The sequence below is a fragment of the Triticum aestivum genome, chromosome 4B, assembly GCF_018294505.1.
Source record: "Triticum aestivum cultivar Chinese Spring chromosome 4B, IWGSC CS RefSeq v2.1, whole genome shotgun sequence".
NCBI lineage: Eukaryota > Viridiplantae > Streptophyta > Magnoliopsida > Poales > Poaceae > Triticum > Triticum aestivum.
Genome location: NC_057804.1, coordinates 585,056,067 through 585,077,317, shown reverse-complemented (window position 1 = coordinate 585,077,317; position 21,251 = coordinate 585,056,067).

Sequence of the window (21,251 nt, the reverse complement as noted above, 5' to 3'; positions counted from 1 at the left end):
CGGCGGCTACCTCCGGCGATGCTCCGGTGGGGCAAGGCGGCGTTGGCGGGGCTCCGGGTGGCGTCGCGGGGCGGCGGGGCAGCGAGGGGCGGCGGCGGTGGCTTGCGGCGGCGGCTTCGGGTGGTGGGGCGGCGCTGGCTAGCGGAGGGGGGCGGCGGGGCAGGCGGCTTTATAGGGGGTCAAGGGGGGCTGTCCGACTTGCGGTAGGGGCACCCCTGGGCGGCGGCGGCGGCGGCTGTCCGGACTCCGGTGGGAGTCCGGCTCGGCCACGCTCGGCGAAGGTGGCGGCGCATGTGGGCGGGCTGAGCCGCTGGCCTAGTACGGTCCGCGGGACTTTTTTTTAAATAATTCCGGCGAAATAGAAAAATCCTAATAAAATAAAAGAAAAAAAATCTAAAAATGCCAAAACAATTTTCATTGTCTAAATAAAATATTTAGAATAAATTGAACATTTTTCTGGCCTAAAACTGCAATTTTGAAAATATGCATATTTTTCCAATTCAAATAAAATAGCAATAAAAATCCAAATAAAATCTTTAATTGATTTTAACATCTTTCCTCTGATATTTCTTTTATTTTGGGAAGTCATTTTATCCCATCTCTTTTATTTTAATATTGGAAATATTTTTGAAGAGGAAAAATAATTAGAACCAAAATGATCCTCTTTTCAATATTTGAGAAAATTCAAATATGAAAATAAGGAAATCTCCAACTCTCTCCGTGGGTCCTTGAGTTGCTTAGAATTTTTAGGATCAAACAAAATGCAATAAAATATGATATGCATATGATGACCTATGTATAACATTCCAAATTGAAATTTTGGGATGTTATAAGAAATCTTGAAAAAAATCTTGACATCGACATAGTACATATCAATTATACATTCATTCAACAAACTTTTGAATCAAAATTAAATTTGTAGGTTGTTGAAAGAAAAAAATATCTGTTTAAGTCACTTTTCTCTTCTCCATCCGAGCAGCCCCGCGCCTTTTTTCTTCCTCACATTTGTCTTCCTCTTCCCGCCTCCGTCGAACCCTCTCTGACGCCGAGCGAAGCACATGTCACCGCCACTTGTACTATCATCACGCGGCCGTGCATCGCCGTTTAATGGTTCACACTTGCCCCTAGTCATCCCTCTAAGCCATGTCATCTTCTCTGGCTCTGGTGAACCCTTTGCGCCGAAACCCATCAACCTCCTTACCCTCCTTTGCCGACAACCCTATGACGGGCTACGATGTCCCAATCTCCGGCCATGTTCTGGCTCGGCCCCTGGTAATGAAATTTCTCACTTTCAGACAGGTCCTCATATGTTTACTGTGTTTTCTTCTTGTTTCCAAGGCTTCCTTTCTACCTGCCCTCTTGCTCTGCTTCCTCGGATCATGCATTGGTTTTCCAGACTCTGTTTTTTCTGATTCGATGTCAACTATATTCATTGTACGTCCATTTTGTAAATCTAGGCGATCTACGTGCGCAGAGCTCATTTGCAGATAAATTGTCTTCCATATTTTCCAGAGTTCAGTGAACATGTGATCCACTTAGTAATCAAATGATCTGCCAATCAAACCTTGCTTGAAAAAAACTATATACATCCCCACAGTCCTTAAATGACAAAAAACAACAAAATTCCTGTAACTCATACAAAATGTAGAAATCAAGAATTCCAACTAGACAACCGCTACACAACAACATGCCGCGCTCGAATCAAGATCCATTATATGCTCACGATATTCCGGAGATTTCTTATACGTTAACAACCAGAAAATTGCAGCGAACACGGACTGTAAGAACTGCATTGAATGATGGGACTCATGGAGTATTTGGGATTCGAGTTCCGCCATGTCACAAATCAAAAGAGGCAACCTATACTAAAGGGCTTCGACTTTGTCACCTCCCGCCCTCAGATCCAGACTACGAACCTACGACACTGAAGCATGGATGTCCGCTCTAGTTCCTCGCGGCGGCGCGTTTGCGGAACAACGGTGGCGGCGGCATGGTGCGGCGCGGCGGGCCAGCCGAATCCGGCAATTCCTCGAACAATACCGAGAGGCAAGGAGGTGAAAGATGGACACAGTGAGATAAGTACGGGTTTGGAGTCCATTGTATCTATTGTGTGGGAATACACACAACAAAAAATCATTCGGCCACTGTTGATACATTAACTACGGTACATGAGTGATTTGTACGCACGAATCATGGGATGGACACATGCCCAACAACCAATTCAACCCAAGTACAACACCTTTGTAGTGCCACGGCTCGTGTCCTGTAAGGCCGTTTTCAAATTCTCAATCTCAATTCGAATTACAATTTCTTCATGGAAAATGATGATTAGAGTATCATTCATAGATAAAAGCTCAACAAGAGTCCTGCAAAAAAAAGCTCAACAAGAGAGGGGAACAAAAACAAATCGCTTAGCTCGAGGAGGCGCTAGTAATAGTACCCACCGGCTGCATGGTGCGCCATGGGCATGGGCATCCGCTGCCGTTGATAGCGAGCCCATTGAGGTCGTGCTGCCTCTGCATCCCGCCTTGCCAGCACTGCGCCCACATCTGCTGCTCCTGCGCCAACACTCCTGCTTCCTCTCCATCTTTGTCATCTTATAGGAGGTGGACACTCCTATCAGCGCCAGCTCCTATACCTATTAATTATAAGGAACATTGCCTCATATATCAATGAAACTAATAGATATTCTATTACTTTTTCCAAGAAAAAGAAACAATGCAGGTGTTGGTTATCAAGCAAAAGTATGGCCACACAAGTGTGTGACGCCCGGATAATTAAGCTGCAGTGAACCTCTGCTAATGATGCCATGTCACCTCGAATTATAATTGCTAATCTCGAGTTAGTTCGAAACCGATTCAAATTCAAATTTAAATTAAAGACAAACAACAAAAGTTTTCAAACATTAAAACTAAAATGTTCTAAATGTGACGAATAGTTCACGAGTAATAATGGTGGAGAAACCAACATTTCTTATAATATTTAATTTCACTAAAATAACCAAAGCTTAGGGCAAAACAATTACTTTAATGCCTTTTATAAAGATATAGTAATATAACTAAATTAATAGTGTGCCAAAATAATTATGGCAGAGGCCTAATTAGTAATACTAATTTAGGTGCTAACTTGGTATTTTATAAAAAGAAAATAATAGAAACTTTAAATGAAAACAGTAAAGAAATAAAAGAGAAATAATAAAAGAAAACAAAAAAAAGGAAAGAACCCCCCCCCCACTGGGCTACGGCCCCGCAAGCCACCGTCCCCCTTTGGGGCCTCGACCCACTAGGCCCAGCCGGCCCACTTCCTCCCCTTATCCCCCACCCCGCAAACCCTAACCCACTCCACGATCTCCCACTCGCCCCCTCCTCTGCCTTCCCCCGATCCAGATCGGATGGGGCATGGGGGGGCCGACCTCGCCGCCTCATCCCTACGCCCGTCCATGCCGGCGCCTCCTCGTCTCCTCCCCACGCCCCATCCTCACCTCCTCCCGACTGGCGCCCAGCGCTCGGCGCCCCCACCCCGCGCCCCCGATGACGGTGCCTCCTCCCTGGAGCCCCCGCTCGCCGACGCCATCGTCCCGCCCTACCTCTCCACCACCGGTGCCTTCGGGCCTCACCGCGCCCCGTGGTCGTCATCCACCCCACCAGCGCAAGGCCACGGTGCCCCCCATCATCGAATCGTCGTCGCTTCTCAGCGTCGGCCAACAACATGACGACCGCGTCGACTTGCTGCTCCGACGCCTCCACGCCCCCCCCTCGAGCTCGCACGGCGACCTCCCCTGTGAGCCCCTTGCCCAATCCCCCTCCGCCTCCCACCGTAGGTCGCCGTCCGCGCTCCGACCCTGCTCCGCCCTGGACGCGTCGCCCCGTGCCCGTGCGCGGCCTCGCCGTGTTTGCCCGCCACCATGTGTGGCTGCGCCCGCGCCGCGCCTGGGCCGCGTGCCCCGCTCACGGCCCTGGTTGTGCTCCGGCACCACCGCGCGTTGCTCGTCTCCGCCTCTGGCTCCCGCCGCCCCGGCCACTCGCCGTGGCCTCGCCACTTCCACCGGAGGGGGACAGCCCCCGTCTCTGCGGGCGGGCGTCCTGGCGCCCCGCACCTGATCCACCGCCCGCGCCCGTTTGGCCCTATGGGCCACTGCCCAGTGGGGCCCCACGTCCCCAAAGAATGTTTTGTTAAAAAAAGGAATTAAAAATAATATATAAAATAAATAAAATAAATAATAATAATTTAATTAATTAATTAATTAAGTTAATTAATCATAATTACATTAACCTAAACTAACTAATTAGTTTAATTAAACAGTAGTTAGATTAGTTACACACTAATTAGACTAAACAGTCAATGACTAGTGGGACCCACACGTCAGTTGACCAGTCAACATCTCTGTTGACTGCTGACGTCATGATGACGTCAGCAAACACTGTTTTGGATAATGTTGAAGTTAAATAAATAATTAAAATCAGAAAATGATTAAATCTTTAGAAAATCATATCTTTTAATCCGTAACTCGGATTAAAATATTTTCAACATGAAAGTTGCTCAGAACGACGAGACGAGTCCGGATACGCAGTCCGTTCGTCCGCCACACCCCTCTAACCTATCGAACCCGCAACTTTCCCCCTCCGGCTCCTCTGCCCGAAAACACGAAACACCGGGAATACTTTCCCGGATGTTTTCCCCCCTTCACCGGTATCACCTACTACCGCGTTAGGGCACACCGAACACCGCGTATTGCCTTGTTATATTTTGTGATGCTTTGTTTGCTCTGTATTCATTATTTCTTCCCCCTCTTCTCTCCGGTAGACTACGAGACCGACGCTGATGCCACCGAGTACGACTACGTCATCGACGACCCCTCCTTGTCTGAGCAACCAGGCAAGCCCCCCCCCCTTGATCACCATATATCGCCTATTCTCCTCTATACTGCTTGCATTAGAGTAGTGTAGCATGTTACTGCTTTCGTTAATCCTATTCTGATGCATAGCCTGACATTGTCGCTACATCTGTTGATACCTTACCTGCAATCCTAAATGCTTAGTATAGGATGCTAGTTTATCATCATTGGCCCTACATTCTTGTCAGTCTGCCTGGCTATACTATCGGGCCGTGATCACTTGGGAGGTGATCACGGGTATATACTATACATACATACATACTATACAGATGGTGACTAAAGTCGGGTCAGCTCATTGAGTACCCGCAAGTGATTCTGACGAGGGGGCTGAAAGGACAGGTGGCTCCATCCCGGTAGAGGTGGGCCTGGGTTCCCGACGGCCCTCGACTGTTACTTTGTGGCGGAGCGACAGGGCAGGTTGAGACCACCTAGGAGACAGGTGGGCCTGGCCCTGTTCGGCGTTCGCGGACACTTAACACGCTTAACGAGATCTTGGTATTTGATCTGAGTCTGGCTACGAGCCTATACGCACTAACCATCTACGTGGGAGTAGTTATGGGTATCCCGACGTCGTGGTATCAGCTGAAGCACTTCAGACGTCAGCGACGGAGCGGCGCGCGCCGAATTGGATTGGAACGCCACTAGGCTAGGTCTGCTTTCGGCCGCCCACGCAACGTGCAGGTGTGCTCAGGGCGATGGGCCCAGACCCCTGCGCGCTTAGGTTTAGACCGGCGTGCTGGCCTCTCTGTTGTGCCTAGGTGGGGCTGCGACGTGTTGATCTTCCGCGGCCGGGCATGACCCAGGAAAGTGTGTCCGGCCAAATGGGATCAAGCGTGTTGGGCTATGTGGTGCACCCCTGCAGGGAAGTTAATCTATTCGAATAGCCGTGATCTTTGGTAACAGGACGACTTGGAGTTGTACCTTGACCTTATGACAACTAGAACCGGATACTTAATAAAACACACCCTTCCAAGTGCCAGATACAACCGGTGGTCGCTCTACCTCAGGGATATGAGGAGGGGATCGCCGGTTAGGATTATGCTATGAGATGTTACTTGGAGATGCTACTTGGAGGACTTCGACCTACCCTCTTCTGCCTGTTGCAAGACGAAGGTGACCAGAAGCGTAGTCTTCGATAAGACTAGTTATCCGCCTCTTATTCTGGCATTCTGCAGTTCAGTCCACATATGATACCCTTATTCCATTTGATGCCCATGCATATGTAGTGTAGCTCCTTGCTTGCGAGTACTTTGGATGAGTACTCACGGTTGCTTTCTTCCCCCCTTTTCCCCTTTTCCTTTCTTTCTGGTTGTCGCAACCCGATGCTGGAGCCCTGAAGCTAGACGCCACCGACAGCGACGACCCCTACTACACCGGAGGTGCCTACTACGACGTGCAGCCCGCTAACGACGACCTGGAGTAGTTTAGAAGGATCCCAGGCAGGAGGCCTGCGCCTCTTTCGATCTGTATCCCAGTTTGTGCTAGCCTTCTTAAGGCAAACTTGTTTAACTTATGTCTGTACTCAGATATTGTTGCTTCCGCTGACTCGTCTATGATCGAGCACTTGTATTCGAGCCCTCGAGGCCCCTGGCTTGTATTATGATGCTTGTATGACTTATTTTATTTGTAGAGTTGTGTTGTGATATCTTCCCGTGAGTCCCTGATCTTGATCGTACACATTTGCGTGCATGATTAGTGTACGATTGAATCGGGGGCGTCACAAGTTGGTATCAGAGCCGACTGCCTGTAGGAATCCCCCTTCCAACTCCTTGGCCGAAGTCGAGTCTAGTCATTACAAAACTTTTACTAACTTGGCTGTGTGCCTTACGGGCCCACGTCGCCATTGGGTGGTAGTAGGATCTTTTATTCCTCGACCTATGCTCTGGGACTCTGACATCTCTTCTATTCGGGTTAAACGATTTTTACTAAAATCTGACTTTAGGTTCTCGAAAATACTTTCTCCCGGAGAGCCCCTTCAGTCCAGGTGATCGCCGGCTACACCAGAAGATTTCGAAGTTACTCGCCGAAACTCTTTTGAGACTTTGTGCCCGTTGCCTTTGCAATTCCCTACCATCGAAATATCCCTATGGATAAATACATACACTTGACGTTCTTACTTTTATTCTCAGTTGATCTTGTTATTACAAGATACCCCGAAATTCTCTCTATTGATCCGAGAATGTCTTGTGCCTACTGTCTTGCAATTCCTTGTCACCTGAATACCCCTATGGATAATTCTCGCACTTGTCGAGTAACCGCTTATCCCCAGTTGTTCACGTGTTTCACAAAAGTCTTCAAAATAATATTCGATCTTCCGAAAATCCTCTGGAGCCTTTGGCTCTTGAAATTCTTGCTTGCTTGCATTATGGTTAATCCCATAAGTCTCGTAGTCTTAATGACATTCCTTGTCATTATAATTTTGAGTCTGTTGACTCAATATGTTTGCGAATACCCGCAAACATCATTGATCCTTATAAATTACCTTCCGGCTGAGCTGCCATTCTTTTAACTGGAATTGGTTCTCGACCAATCCAATTGTCGTTGATTGTACCCTACGGCTATTCAACTTATCCATCCCTAATCAGAGCATTGCTTCTGATCCCTTAAATTGGAAATCATAATTCCTTTGCATTTGACAATTGAGTTAGTTAGTTGTTTCTATAATTTGATCTCCTTGCACTCTTCTTCCTCTAGTTGAGTACCGATGCTCACGTCAGATCCCTTGTGGACCACCAGATCCTTTGTTGGATTTTATCTGACAACGCCCTTCATATTCAATAACCTTGTGAGCCTTTCGTCTGATACATAATGCCTTTGGTAAATTGTATCCTCTGCTTTCTTAACCATGCTCTGTCTTCGAGCTTGAGTTAATTACTTCTAAAGATTCTGGTATATGATTCTAAGATGCCCCGATGGGTTGAACCTATGCCTTCCTTAATAGGTGTGAACTCGAAAGTTTTCACGAGTCGTACTCTTCTGGTATTTTGCCAAATAAAATTTCAAAACTACAACTTCATTGAGCGCGAGAAGTGAATGAAAGGTTGTGCATTGGAGAAGTGGGAGTCGACCTTGAACTTTGTGTTCATGCCCATGGACACGATGTAGATCCTGTCATAGAAGCTTCTTGTAAATATAACTATTTCCTTGATAACTAACATATGGTATCTGTGAATTGATCCCTTGTAACCGTGGTTCCGACCATGATTGTTCTTCTTTGATCTCATTTCTCGGACAATTTAAAACAATTGTCTCCTATGGATCAATACGCCAGTCCAACCTTTACTTTGATCTTGTGTCGAGTATTACCCCCCTGGTATCTCGAGATTATCACATAACTTCTTATGAGTTCTTCATCAAGTGCTACCTTCCAACTAATTCCAATTTTTCAAGGGCTCTGAGTTATTGAACACTCAAAGACACCGATAACTGAACCGAGTCCGCTCTTCGGTTCAACAACTCTTCAGAAGGCTTCTATAAGTACGAGTTTGTACCCGATCACGCCATTCCTAGCCTGTTTGGCTATATCATTGTCGTGACGATTCTAACTGTGCTACCTGGTCCTTATTCTCGGAGCACCAATTTTCGACGATGAACTAACCTTACGTCGATTTTTCCTCGTCATATCAATTCGCCTTGAACAACAAGCTCGGTTTCGAGTTTGTGTCGTACCTTTGGTTCCAATAACCTTTCACTTCATCATTACTTGACTTGATGTCGTCACCGATCGATTACATCTTCATGGACTCTCGCGACAAAGGTGTCGTGATCATCAACATTCTGAGCTCATCCAGGATATCAATTGAATTCATGATGAGAAATACCATCCTTGCCCTCGATGAATTGTATTATCGTCGACCACTTTATTGCCCTCCCACCAACACAAGCTTGTTCATGTTTGGTGTTATACCTTGAGTTCCTTGCTATCCAGCAATTGTTCTTCTTTACCTTGGAGTATTACCATCCTTTATGTTAAGAATGTTCTGAGATTTGTTCCACCTCTTGAGAATTCTTGACATAGAAATACTTCTCACCATCACCATTCTTTCTTGATCCCCGTCTTAATTCCAACAAGGGAACGGTGTTGTTTGGATTCTTTCCTTCTAGCAACCCTAATTTTTTTTTGAAGTTAATGGTCGAAAGTTCATTCTTAGACTATTGATTATTGAATCACCATTCCGGCATTGGTCGTGCAGCCCAAACCATATTTCGGGCGCACCTTTCAACCAATGTTTAATTGTGTATGTTTTGCTCGAGCATACAACATTATATCATTTGAGTTGACACGTGTCTTCTTCTTGTTCACATCATTGCGGAAATCCATCTTTTGGGAATCTCGGTGAATTGCCGTTGAGTTCAGTTCACCAGACACCTCCTTGTCCTCTTCCTGGTTTAATGGTGAACTATTGCTTCAGAAACCCGCTCCCATAGTTCATTTCCCGAGAAGCTTGCAATGCCATAACGATTTGTGTTGCGCCTTTTCTTCTCGGACATCCTGAGTCTCAGGTATCCTGACACCAATCAGATCTGAATCTCAGTCAGATATGATGGTTGGAACATATTTTCAAGAGTTATAACATTGGTCCCCATATGCCCCGGTAAGGTGATGTCATGCCTAGCACACCGGACCAGAGGACCTAGTGTTATAGTTTCCTTTGTAACAAGGTTAATCATTTTTCCATGAGGAAACTGAATGCCTGTTTAATGAGTTTATCCTGATGGATCCTTTGTGTATCCAAAATCCAATTTTTACTTGAAGACCATGTCAATGCTATCTCGAAGCATGTCTGTGGTACTCCGATTTTCAACACGAACATTTAAAGCCCAATGCTAAATGCTTCTTGATCAATTATCCAAACACCGTTGTATGGGTAATGTCATGAAAATTTCTCTTCCCTTTCCTAAAGGGGTTTTCTACGTTATATCCCGTCATGAATATCATGCGTTGCTTGCCCTTGGGAAGGATATACCCCTTGATATATGTGTTTAAACACATTTTCCTTTCCATTGTTCTGTTTAATCTGATAATCTTATTTTCCTTTCCATTGGTTGGTTTAACCTTTCTTGAGGTCTATATAATCTAAGCAATATTATTCTCCTGCTTATGTAAACACCTCGGTGTACAACTCTGTCAGTAAGACCCTGTTACTATTGTTGATGGCATTTCAGTAACCACCGATGGACGAGAACTTTGCCTATTGGTCCGCCTCGTTTCAACGAGCAGGAAAATGGTTCTCCTTGTCCCTCGCCTTGGTACTGATGATGTTGCCGACATAACTGAAAGGCTATCCTCTGACATACCTGCTTGCATGATCACGCAAGACGTCTCCGCCCTTCCTACTTTTAACCCACATGGTGGGCCCATAACCCACAGTTCCACAGGATCGAAACCTGACTCTCCTGTACACCCCCTGTTTCCAAAGTTATTCCTCCCGCGTGGACTCGTATGTAATTCATGAGCCACCTCCCAATGAGATCGTCATTTCTGGCATCGGACACAATAATTATTCCGTTGCTTGAAACCCCTTTCACCTTCTGCCTAGGCAATGAACGATTGCCTGGCTGCTTGAAACTTCTTATTATACCTCCCAACTTTACTCTCGATGTGTTTTATTTTGTTCAACTCGAGAGGTACTCATATGCTCATTCATGGGTTAGTCCCAGATTATTACCCTTATAGCATTCTATTGTTGCTGATCTGCCCCGTTACCTATTCTTAAATACGATGAAGATCCCGAAGAAAGGATGCCGACTTCATCATGATGACCTGCAGCAGAGAAATGAAGACATCAACGTAGTGGATCTACCTCTTCGAGAAGAGTAACCAAGACCAAGAAGGATCGTTAGAGTTTCGTAACCTAGTCTTTCCCTTTACTCCCCTCTTAAATCTCGGGACGAGATTTCTTGTAGTGGAGGAGAATTGTGACGCCCGGATAATTAAGCTGCAGTGAACCTCTGCTAATGATGCCATGTCACCTCGAATTATAATTGCTAATCTCGAGTTAGTTCGAAACCGATTCAAATTCAAATTTAAATTAAAGACAAACAACAAAAGTTTTCAAACATTAAAACTAAAATGTTCCAAATGTGACGAATAGTTCACGAGTAATAATGGTGGAGAAACCAACATTTCTTATAATATTTAATTTCACTAAAATAACCAAAGCTTAGGGCAAAACAATTACTTTAATGCCTTTTATAAAGATATAGTAATATAACTAAATTAATAGTGTGCCAAAATAATTATGGCAGAGGCCTAATTAGTAATACTAATTTAGGTGCTAACTTGGTATTTTATAAAAAGAAAATAATAGAAACTTTAAATGAAAACAGTAAAGAAATAAAAGAGAAATAATAAAAGAAAACAAAAAAAAGGAAAGAACCCCCCCCCACTAGGCTACGGCCCCGCACGCCACCGCCCCCCCTTTGGGGCCTCGACCCACTAGGCCCAGCCGGCCCACTTCCTCCCCTTATCCCCCACCCCGCAAACCCTAACCCACTCCACGATCTCCCACTCGCCCCCTCCTCTGCCTTCCCCCGATCCAGATCGGATGGGGCATGGGGGGCCGACCTCGCCGCCTCATCCCTACGCCCGTCCACGCCGGCGCCTCCTCGTCTCCTCCCCACGCCCCATCCTCACCTCCTCCCGACTGGCGCCCAGCGCTCGGCGCCCCCACCCCGCGCCCCCGATGACGGTGCCTCCTCCCTGGAGCCCCCGCTCGCCGACGCCATCGTCCCGCCCTACCTCTCCACCACCGGTGCCTTCGGGCCTCACCGCGCCCCGTGGTCGTCATCCACCCCACCAGCGCAAGGCCACGGTGCCCCCCATCATCGAATCGTCGTCGCTTCTCAGCGTCGGCCAACAACATGACGACCGCGTCGACTTGCTGCTCCGACGCCTCCACGCCCCCCCCCCCCTCGAGCTCGCACGCGACCTCCCCTGTGAGCCCCTTGCCCAATCCCCCTCCGCCTCCCACCGTAGGTCACCGTCCGCGCTCCGACCCTGCTCCGCCCTGGACGCGTCGCCCCGTGCCCGTGCGCGGCCTCGCCGTGTTTGCCCGCCACCATGTGTGGCTGCGCCCGCGCCGCGCCTGGGCCACGTGCCCCGCTCACGCCCTGGTTGTGCTCCGGCACCACCGCGCGTTGCTCGTCTCCGCCTCTGGCTCCCGCCGCCCCGGCCACTCGCCGTGGCCTCGCCACTTCCACCGGAGGCGGACAGCCCCCGTCTCTGCGGGCGGGCGTCCTGGCGCCCCGCACCTGATCCACCGCCCGCGCCCGTTTGGCCCTATGGGCCACTACCCAGTGGGGCCCCACGTCCCCAGAGAATGTTTTGTTAAAAAAAAGGAATTAAAAATAATATATAAAATAAATAAAATAAATAATAATAATTTAATTAATTAAGTTAATTAATCATAATTACATTAACCTAAACTAACTAATTAGTTTAATTAAACAGTAGTTAGATTAGTTACACACTAATTAGACTAAACAGTCAATGACTAGTGGGACCCACACGTCAGTTGACCAGTCAACATCTCTGTTGACTGCTGACGTCATGATGACGTCAGCAAACACTGTTTTGGATAATGTTGAAGTTAAATAAATAATTAAAATCAGAAAATGATTAAATCTTTAGAAAATCATATCTTTTAATCCGTAACTCGGATTAAAATATTTTCAACATGAAAGTTGCTCAGAACGACGAGACGAGTCCGGATACGCAGTCCGTTCGTCCGCCACACCCCTCTAACCTATCGAACCCGCAACTTTCCCCCTCCGGCTCCTCTGCCCGAAAACACGAAACACCGGGAATACTTTCCCGGATGTTTTCCCCCCTTCACCGGTATCACCTACTACCGCGTTAGGGCACACCGAACACCGCGTATTGCCTTGTTATATTTTGTGATGCTTTGTTTGCTCTGTATTCATTATTTCTTCCCCCTCTTCTCTCCGGTAGACTACGAGACCGACGCTGATGCCACCGAGTACGACTACGTCATCGACGACCCCTCCTTGTCTGAGCAACCAGGCAAGCCCCCCCCCCCCCCTTGATCACCATATATCGCCTATTCTCCTCTATACTGCTTGCATTAGAGTAGTGTAGCATGTTACTGCTTTCGTTAATCCTATTCTGATGCATAGCCTGACATTGTCGCTACATCTGTTGATACCTTACCTGCAATCCTAAATGCTTAGTATAGGATGCTAGTTTATCATCATTGGCCCTACATTCTTGTCAGTCTGCCTGGCTATACTATCGGGCCGTGATCACTTGGGAGGTGATCACGGGTATATACTATACATACATACATACTATACAGATGGTGACTAAAGTCGGGTCAGCTCATTGAGTACCCGCAAGTGATTCTGACGAGGGGGCTGAAAGGACAGGTGGCTCCATCCCGGTAGAGGTGGGCCTGGGTTCCCGACGGCCCTCGACTGTTACTTTGTGGCGGAGCGACAGGGCAGGTTGAGACCACCTAGGAGACAGGTGGGCCTGGCCCTGTTCGGCGTTCGCGGACACTTAACACGCTTAACGAGATCTTGGTATTTGATCTGAGTCTGGCTACGAGCCTATACGCACTAACCATCTACGTGGGAGTAGTTATGGGTATCCCGACGTCGTGGTATCAGCCGAAGCACTTCAGACGTCAGCGACGGAGCGGCGCGCGCCGAATTGGATTGGAACGCCACTAGGCTAGGTCTGCTTTCGGCCGCCCACGCAACGTGCAGGTGTGCTCAGGGCGATGGGCCCAGACCCCTGCACGCTTAGGTTTAGACCGGCGTGCTGGCCTCTCTGTTGTGCCTAGGTGGGGCTGCGACGTGTTGATCTTCCGCGGCCGGGCATGACCCAGGAAAGTGTGTCCGGCCAAATGGGATCAAGCGTGTTGGGCTATGTGGTGCACCCCTGCAGGGAAGTTAATCTATTCGAATAGCCGTGATCTTCGGTAACAGGACGACTTGGAGTTGTACCTTGACCTTATGACAACTAGAACCGGATACTTAATAAAACACACCCTTCCAAGTGCCAGATACAACCGGTGGTCGCTCTACCTCAGGGATATGAGGAGGGGATCGCCGGGTAGGATTATGCTATGAGATGTTACTTGGAGATGCTACTTGGAGGACTTCGACCTACCCTCTTCTGCCTGTTGCAAGATGAAGGTGACCAGAAGCGTAGTCTTCGATAAGACTAGTTATCCCCCTCTTATTCTGGCATTCTGCAGTTCAGTCCACATATGATACCCTTATTCCATTTGATGCCCATGCATATGTAGTGTAGCTCCTTGCTTGCGAGTACTTTGGATGAGTACTCACGGTTGCTTTCTTCCCCCTTTTTCCCCTTTTCCTTTCTTTCTGGTTGTCGCAACCCGATGCTGGAGCCCTGAAGCTAGACGCCACTGACAGCGACGACCCCTACTACACCGGAGGTGCCTACTACGACGTGCAGCCCGCTAACGACGACCTGGAGTAGTTTAGAAGGATCCCAGGCAGGAGGCCTGCGCCTCTTTCGATCTGTATCCCAGTTTGTGCTAGCCTTCTTAAGGCAAACTTGTTTAACTTATGTCTGTACTCAGATATTGTTGCTTCCGCTGACTCGTCTATGATCGAGCACTTGTATTCGAGCCCTCGAGGCCCCTGGCTTGTATTATGATGCTTGTATGACTTATTTTATTTGTAGAGTTGTGTTGTGATATCTTCCCGTGAGTCCCTGATCTTGATCGTACACATTTGCGTGCATGATTAGTGTACGATTGAATCGGGGGCGTCACAAAGTGTCTCAATATGCTCTAGTTTATCTCAAATTGCATCATTGGACTCATAAACTGAAACAGACAACTTGCCCTTACTCATGACCAGTCAACCAGGTGCCGCCACCTGAGTGCGTACCTTGCTGTTACAATTCTTAACGTGTTTGATAGCCCTGATGGTTGCCAGTTGCTTAAAAAAGAATACACTGAAAGAAACAACAATGCTTATAAAGAAGAATATATGCAGCAGAACTGCAGCAGCAGATATTTTAATTATAAAGCATTGCAAGTAGATTTTTATTTACAGGTAGGTCTTACCAGGCGGATCAGTGAGTACAGAGAGAAGGCTGGAAGTTGAAATCAAAGCTAAACATCTTCCAAAAGGCAGGGGATCTCCAAAAGAGAGAGAATGCTTTTGGTTTAAAATCACACATGCTTATGCATATAAAATTTAAACTGGACATTCATTAATAGCCTCCCAACCTCAGATTATGAACTTGGTTTGGTCCCTGACATCAACGACACTGTACGTGAACATTAGATAGTAGTTACTGATGCTCATAAGCACAGATTAGCAGCCCCACTCTTGAACATCTAAAGATAATTTTGAAATGTATGGAAGTTCAGTTGCATGAGTACAACATTAAAACAGAGAATAAGATAATAGTTACTCCCTCCAGTTCACAAAATTTTGTCATTTTTGACATAATTTTATCGAGTGTTCGGAACATAGGAATATAAAAAATTGGGAATGCTACTACAATGACAGTATTGTACAGCCGCCGCTAGGTTATTCCTTCAATATGCTTTGTGCTGCCAGCATGAACAATCATATCATGTGATGCTTCTACTGATTTCATTGCATTGTTCAAAGTTATGTACTTTATGAGCAAGTTAAACAAAAAGCATATGGAGCCAAGAGCAACAACCATGTGGTCACCACAAAATCTTTAAGAGTATGTACTGTTTCCAGTGGGCAAAAATCAGTCCGCGCATGTATTCAGCAACTGGACATGAAAGAGCAATATAAAAATTGGAAGGAAAATGTGACAATTATTGAATCACTGGCTGTAGGAATATGGTTGCAGCCACATTCATCAAAAGCACGAAATCATTCCTCAAATCCCTTGGGACAGGTAAAAAAATAAGTGCTTGATCACCCTCATTAGCTTGGTAAAGTGGAAGGAGTGACCAAGAATAAGGTACTTCTAACTTTGAAGGAGTGTTTAACTGAAGCTTTGCTAAACATGTACAAGAAACATGAATCTGTAATACCGCGCCACCATGAAGAGAGGAAATATTCTAGACATGACTCAAATAGTTGGTTCCACTTAATTAGTTACATACCTTAGGCATCTATCAGGCCATGAAGTCATTTCTCAGCATATATACTCTTCTTTAGTTGTTTGATCAAAACATTTATGCCAACAATATTAGCTCTGGGGCTCTCACGTCATCCATCTGCTCACCCAAGAGGAATAAAGGATATCAGACAATCAATATTGCATACATAACTGTCAAATATATTCAGGAAAAGGAAAAAATATTGAGCCTGTAGAGGGTCTGTAGTATATTTAGTCAAGGAAAAAACAATGAACAACACTTGTAATACATTGAAAAAGAGAGAATTGCAGCCTAGTAAAAAAAACTGTCGTAGGAATAGCGGGAGGATGGCTCCCGCTCCCGCTCCCGCTCCCGCTCCCCTCCTGGCCTAGCCCTCCCACCTCCAGCCTCGCCGCCGACGACCCCCGTCGGTAGCCCTCTCCACCGCCTAGCCCCTCCCCCGACGCCCATGGCCTCCCCCTCTGGCAGTTCTGGTGACCTCAACCTCGGCTCCGATGGCTCGCGCCGCTGGATGGACTCCGACGGCGGCTCCTCCGCGAGGTCCTACTGCGAGGTTGCCCGGGCGCCCTCGCCCGCCCCGAGCCCCGCCCTCGCCGCCTCCCTCTCCCCGGCCGCGGCCGGCCCCGCCGCACCGCCCCCGCGCGTTCCTGCCGCCGCCCGCCTTGGGCCCCGCAGCGAGGTTCACCGCGCCGCCGGAGGCCCGGTAGTCGACGCGGATGGCTTCCAGGCGCCCCGCCGCAGGAACCGGCGCCGGACCGCGCGCCGCGAGGCTTCCCCCTCGGCCCTGCGGCGCCACCGCCGCAGCCCCTCGCCGGAGGAGGCCGCTGGCCTCTGCTTCCGCTGCCTGGACCCCGGCCACCCCGTGCGCGAGTGCACCAACGACGTCCGCTGCCGCCGCTGCCTCTACTCCGGGCACGGTTCGCGGGACTGCTGGAAGTACCAGCGCGGCGTCCTTCGCGCCCCTCCCCCCGCCGTCGCCGCCGCCGCTGCGCCGACCACGGTCGCCCGCCAGGCGCCACACCTCCGCATCGCCCCCCCGCCCGTGGCGGCCGCAGCGCCCCCCCAGCCTTCGCCGCCCCCGGCCGTCGACCCGGTGCGCGTCATCATTCCGCGCTCTGTGGAGATGGAGGAGGCCGAACTGGTGCTGCGCCGTGGGATGGTCGTCTCCATCACCGGAGATAGACCCGCGGTCGCCGCCAGCGACGTCGAGAGCGTCATGTACGCATCCTTCGACCTCCTCCCCGGCGACTTCACCATCCACGCGCATCGCCCCGAGGATTTCCTCCTCATCTTCGCGACCAGAGAGCTCATGGACCGCCTCGCCGGCGACCACTTCATCAACGGCCCCGGGTTCACCCTTGCGCTCCGCCCATGGAACAAGCTTGCTCATGCGCAGCTCGGCTCCCTGGACTGCAGTGTTGAGCTCTAGCTCCGCGGCATTCCGGCGCACGCATGGCACCTGTCCACCGCCGAGCATATCCTCGGCACCAGTTGTTGGATTGAGCGCCTCCACCCGAGCACGCGCTCTCGTGCCGACCTCGCCACCTTCCGCCTCACCGCGCGCACGCGCGACCCTGCGAGCATCCGCCAAGCGGCCGTCCTGGAGATCGTCGAGCCCGTCCCCTCCCGCAACCACGCCCGCGACCGCACCCTCTCGCCAGCCATGCGCACCCTCATCTACCCGGTCTCCATCATGCTAACCTCGGCCACACCCCGCCGGCCGGCGCAGCCCTCCGCCCGCAACGGCCCCGGCCCAAGCGACGACGACGCACCGGACGGCAATGATGGAAACATCGGTCGTGAACACGCTGCAGGACGCCACCGCGGCCGCCGCCGCGGGCGCAAGCGCCGGCGCTCCCCCAACGGCACTGACGGTCGTGCGGACGGCATGGCTGTCGACTCCGCGACTTGTCGCGTGTCCAGCCGCCGTGGCCGCGCCGATGGGGTCGCCGTCGACGCCGGGTGGTGCCAACCTCGCAGACGTACGGCCGTTGCCAGGCGCACACGCACGATGGACCCCTGGCCTGCTGCTGGGGGCCCTCGGGCTCTCGTCGCTTTTCCAAAAGGGGAAAGAGTCGGGGAAAGGAAAGGCTGGCGGCCTGCGACAGGGATGGCCCCCCGCGCCACCATCGTCCTCCCGCCCTGAAACTCGCATCCCACCACCCACCAGCTCGACAGCTGGGCGACGGCTATTGGCTCGGCCTTCCCCCAACCCAGCCCCTGCCAGCCCGCCCGCGTCGCCTCTGCCTCTTGGGGCGGGCCACACGATGACGGCGCCGGATGAGGCTTGCCATGACATGCATAGGGATCAGGATAGCCCTGTGGATGGCCAATCACTGGCCAGCATGGTGCCAGACTCCCAGCCTTCGACGCCTGCCGCTGATCCGCTGTCGGGGCAAAGCAGCGCTCTGCCGCTGTCCCCCCCTGGCGCTGCTGCGCCCAGTGCTGACCGGTCCACGGACCGAACCCCCGCCCTGGCGGCCCATGCACCGACAGCTGGACCGGTGCTGGAGCAACGGGAGGATCCCGTGGAGGCCCCACCACGCATGGACAAGCCAGCCACGACCCGGCCTGCTGCCGAGACGGCACACCCGTCCGAGGCCCAGCATGAGGCCCATCATGGCGCTGTGCCGACGGAGGCCCTCCATGGGGACGCGCAGGCGGCGACCCAACATGGAGGCATGCACATGACTCATCCGACCAACGTCACGTCGCCGTGCCCTCCCGCACGCTTCGCTTCCCCACCAATCACCCTTCGCCGATCCCGCCCACGCGCGACGGCGCCCGCCTCCTGGACTCTGGGAGATTTCCTCGCCGCCGCCACTAAGCAGATCGATGCGGCCCTCCCACCCCCCGGCAGACGGCCACGACGCGTGCCTCCCAACTTCACCCCATGGCGCGGACGCTCGGCCGCCTCCACGCCTTGCAAATCTGCAGCCCCCCCAACGGCCGAACGGCGCTCGCAGATCCACATCCTGCGCACCCTGGGCATCGTCGGGGTCGACCAGAGGATCACCTCGGTTGAGATGAAGGCGTACGAAGGCCTCTTCGCCACGCCCATCACTCTGCCCATCCTCTCGGCCATTGCCGCGCTGGTTGATCGCGAGCTACCAGCGGATCCCACGATCGCGCCGATCACCACGGTGGTCGCCGGCAGCCCGATTGAGGCATGACCGCGCCCCCGCGCCCCTCCGTCGACCTCTTCTCCATGGATCATGAGCCCAAGATCCTGATCTGGAATGTGCGCGGCCTCAACGCGCGCGCTCGTCGTACTGCCGTTCGTTCTCTCGTTGTAACCGCTAACGCGTCTATCGTTTGCCTCCAAGAAACAAAGATGGGTTTGGTTTGCTCGTCGACTGTCCTCGAAGCACTTGGCTCGGAATTCGACGACTATGTTTACCTCCCCGCGGATGGCACCCGTGGCGGCATCTTGCTTGCCTGGAAAAGCAGGGAGGTAGCCATCTCGGACCCTGAGTTCACGTCACACACACTGACGGCCAAGGTATCCGCCCCCTCCGGCGCACGCACACCGTGGTGGATTACCGTGGTTTATGGGCCGCAGCTAGACGCCGACAAGATCGCCTTCTTACAGGAGCTTCGTGACGTCCGGGCGGCTTGCAACGGCCCCTGGATGCTTTGTGGCGACTTCAACCTCATTTACCGTGACGAAGACAAGAGCAATGGCAATCTCAACCGCCACATGATGGGTCGCTTCCGGCGTGCGATCAACGACCTTGTCCTCAAAGAAGTCTACCTCAATGGCCGGCGCTACACGTGGTCCAACGAGCAGTCACCCCCACCCTGGTGCACCTCGACCGCGTCCTCTGTACCCCGACTGGGAGGAACTGCATGGGGAGTGCCATCTCGGATGCCTCGCCTCCGTTGTTTCCGATCACAGCCCATTGCTGCTTGATTGCAAACCGGTGCCGCCAGGTCATCGCCGTTTCCACTTTGAGGAATTCTGGACACGCTTGGAGGGATTCCATGACACTGTGGCGGACGCCTGGCACTCCACCCATTGCAGCGACCCCTTCCGGCGACTCATGCAGCGCATGCAAATCACTGCGCACAAGCTCACTAGCTGGAGCATGCGAACTGTGGGCAACGTTCGCCTCAAGCTCGCTATCTCCAGAGAGCTCCTTCTCAGGCTGGACACGGCGCAGGAGAGCCGGCCCCTGTCCCCGCACGAAGACTGGCTTCGACGGCAGATCAAGGCCTCCTACCTCGGCCTCGCCTCTCTCGAGCGCACCATCGCCCAACAGCGCGCCCGCATCGCAACTCTAAAGGACGGCGACGCTAACACATCATTCTTTCACCGGCAATGCACGTATCGCCGGCAGAAGAATCGGATTCATTGCCTCACCGTGGACGGCGCCCCAATCTCCGCCCCCCGCGACATGGCGGCCGCGGCCTACGCGCACTTTGACGCCCTGCTCGGCCACGAGACGCCCCGCGACTGCAGCCTCGACCTCTCCGAGCTGATCACGCCCACCAACCTCGACGACCTCGACGCCCCCTTTGACGCCGAGGAAATTTGGAATGCTGTGAAGCGTCTCCCTGCTTGCAAGGCTCCGGGCCCGGACGGCTTCACCGCAGAGTTCCTGCGTGCGTGCTGGCCCATTGTTCGACAAGACTTCGTCGACGTTTTCCAGCAACTGTACGAGCTGCGCGGTCGAGGTTTCTGCTCCCTCAACCAGGCCCTGCTCACCCTGCTACCGAAGCGCGCGGACGCACGCGGTCTCGGCGACTTTAGGCCTATAAGCCTAATTCACCTCGTCGCCAAGATCTTCGCCAAGGTCCTCTCGCTCCGGCTCGCGCCGAAGCTCTGCAACCTCGTCAGCACTTGCCAGAATGCCTTCATCCCTAGGCGCAGCTTGCACGACAACTTCATCCTCGTGCGCCAGTCTGCACGCCTCCTGCACCAGCTCGGGGCCCCTCGCGCCCTCCTGAAACTGGACCTCGCTCGTGCCTTCGACACCATCAGCTGGCCGTTCCTATTCGAGGTCCTCCGGCAGTACGGCTTCGGCTACCGCTTCCTGGAATGGCTCGCCATCTTGCTCTCCTCGGCCAGCACGAAGGTGCTCATCAACGGAGACCCCGGCCCCACCATTTGGCACCGGTGTGGCCTTCGCCAGGGCGACCCAGTGTCCCCGCAGCTGTTCGTCCTCACCGTCGACACACTCGGTCGCCTTCTACGCCGTGCCACGGAGCTAGGCGTCCTGCAGCGATTACACCCCCGGCGCCCGATCCCCTCGGTCTCCCTC